General features: G+C 35.8%; 1 pseudogene; it reads right to left on the bottom strand.

Annotated features, from left to right (window-relative positions):
• Positions 1-2,013: 2,013 nt before the first annotated feature.
• On the bottom strand, positions 2,014-2,370 carry LOC136134916 (elongin-B pseudogene; annotated as a pseudogene).
• Positions 2,371-2,881: the final 511 nt, after the last annotated feature.

Here is a 2,881-nt window from a genome sequence, read left to right as displayed (position 1 = left end):
CCTCTCTTCTCCCACGAAGTCTTTCCTGGAGATTTTCTTCCATCTTGCCCTTGCTCTCACTGGTATTTTTCTTTTTCAAATGCTTTCATATATCCTGGATCTCACAATTCTTGCATTATCATCTTCATTACTTTTACATTTAAGTCTAATTTCAAGTAACATTTTTGTTTCTTGAGGATCAGGACTATGTACCTATTATACTCCTGAGTTTTTCACTTTTTAATGAACAAATTACAAATTATCAACATCCTAAAATAAATATACAAGACTCCTGTTAGAATGTTGTTGTAATGTTGGTTTCAATGCAAAAATCTGCAATAAGTAAAACAATGTCTAAATTTATTGAACATATATTATATGCAAAACACTAGCATATATTATATGCTTGGTGTATTTATGTGTAATACTCATAATACCACTAGGTGTGTACTGTTATTGTTATTACTATTAATATAGTAATCATAACCACCATATCCATATAAACTGAGAGATACTTTAAACAATTGCTCAAGGTCACTGATTCATCCATCCAAGCCATACATTTTTTTTGAGTTTTATAATGTCCCAGGCATGGTTCTTAGAACCTAGGAAGTAACAGTGGACAAAATAAAGTTCTGTCCTAGAAGCAGGACATTTTTCTTGGGGAAATAGACCATTAAAAATTTAAAGAAAGGATCTTATAACAATGTTTGGTAGAGTGATACATGCTATAAAAATAAATCAGGGCAAGTGCATGCAATGCAATTGGTAGGAAATCATGAAACCAGCATAGAAAGGTAGGTTGTCAGACTCTAGATTCTCTGTAATAAGTCCCCTATTATTGTTAGCCTCAGGTACAACTTCATTACTGGTATTTGAGCCCTGCAGTAATCGCTCCTCACATGTATATTCTAATGAAACTCAGGTCTCATCAACATCAAATCTATGTTCTAATCAGACAAATATACTTATCTTCAAAAATGTACTCACCATGGCTCTTGTGTTTGGCTCATGCTATTCTTTTAGTGTATGCACACACTTACACACACATACATATGTGCACCCACACAGAATCTTTTTTACTTGAACTCAGATTCAACTTATTCTGTAAAACCTTTATTAAAAGAAGAGTTGCATCTTCAATTTTGTTGGCAATTTCCATTATATGTACTGTTATTCTAGGCAATTTATAAATAATGAAAAGAGAACAATATGTAATTTTTCAAACACTGAAGAAATATAACGATGGATCTACCTTTTTGTAGCATCTGCATTAACAGTGATTTTAAAAATTAGGGTATAAAATCTGAAAAATTCTTTGACGTATTGAACCTTCCGATTAAGATAAAACATTGAGGACAAATACAGATTTGATCTGCATGGTGTTAATTTAACAGCATTAAATTCAAGATAACCCTTAAACCCTTGTGTATTATTATTTAAATGTTATATCCTCCAATTCCCCCAAAATGAAGAAATAAATTAAAATTGTTCTTTATGTCATTTCAACCACTAAATGTTTAAATACATTTAAAAATGATGACTCAGTCATAATGAAGAAAACGTTTTTTTCTAAAGAAAATGAAGTGAGCGTATTCATAGCTAAATGGGGAAAAAAAAAAACATGTTTGAGAAAAAGCAAAATGCTGAGAATTCATATAACATTTGCACTATCTCAAACTAATCCTCCAGTGACCTTGCCAATAACATTTACTCTGAACAGCCACACAGGGAAAGAATGGGCTTCTCAATATAAAATAGTATTCATTCTGCTTTTTTATATTTCTAACAATAATAAAGGGTCAGAAACAGGCCTTGGCTGAAATGCTTATTGCTATTCCTGCTTTCCAACACTTTTCCAACTTTAAAATATCATTTAAAATACAATTTGTATATTTTTGTAAACTGCAGAGCTATTCTATACTGTACTCAGTAGCAACTAGTATATGTTGTTAAATCTGGTTATTATTATTATTTTTTTTTTTGGACACCCAAATCTCTTTTATTGGAGGGGGGGCAGGTGGTGGGGGTCTCTCACTGCAGAGCTTGTTCATTAGCGCTGTTTCCTAAGTCCTGCGGCTTCATCACATCTGGCAGCTCGGGTGGGCTGGAGAAGGGCTCGATGCTAAGGACCTCAAAGGCTTCATCTGCCCTGAAGGCTAGCCCCACAGTGGCTGGGGCCTGAGGTCGTGCTCTCTGGCTGGTGAAGCCACACTCTCCCAATGTCTTTCCGTGGTCCTAAAGCTGGTCGTCCTTTTACAGATGCTGCTTGTCTGGTGGCCACTTGAGGATGCCCTCAATGATGTGCTTCAGCTGGAACAAGGTGTTCGAGTCCTTGGCGTCTGTGAAGATGGTGGTCTTGTGGCGTCGGATCATGAGGAACACGTACATCACAGAGGCTACCTCTCCCCCAAGTCCGGCAGATTTAACCAGAAAAAGAAATGCAAATAACACTTAATAGTTAAAGACTTTAAGTTGCTGCTATTACAGATATAATACTAATTTGTTAGGGCTGCCCTAACAAAGTACTGCAAACTGAAATTTATTGACCAACAGTTCTGGCGACTAGACGTTCAAAATCAATGTGTTGTTGTTGGAGTTGGTTCCTTCCGAGGTCTGTGAGGGAAGGCTCTGCTCCAGGCCTCTTGCCTTACCGTGTAGATTATCATCTTGTGTCCACATGATGTTTTCCCTGTGTATATGTCTATCTCCAAATTTCCCTTTATCTTTGATAAGAACCTGCCTTAATGGACCTCATCTTAATTTGATTGCCTCTTTAAAGGTTCTCTCTCCAAATAAGATCACATTTGGACATATTGGGATTCAGAGTTTCAAAATATAAATTTTGAGAGGACACAATTCACCACATAACAGGCACTTTCCTCATTTTTATTTGAAACAT

This window comes from Phocoena phocoena, chromosome 1 (genome assembly GCF_963924675.1).
Source record: "Phocoena phocoena chromosome 1, mPhoPho1.1, whole genome shotgun sequence".
NCBI lineage: Eukaryota > Metazoa > Chordata > Mammalia > Artiodactyla > Phocoenidae > Phocoena > Phocoena phocoena.
Note: the sequence above shows the minus strand (reverse complement) of the source record. Positions and strands in the feature narration are given on the sequence as shown.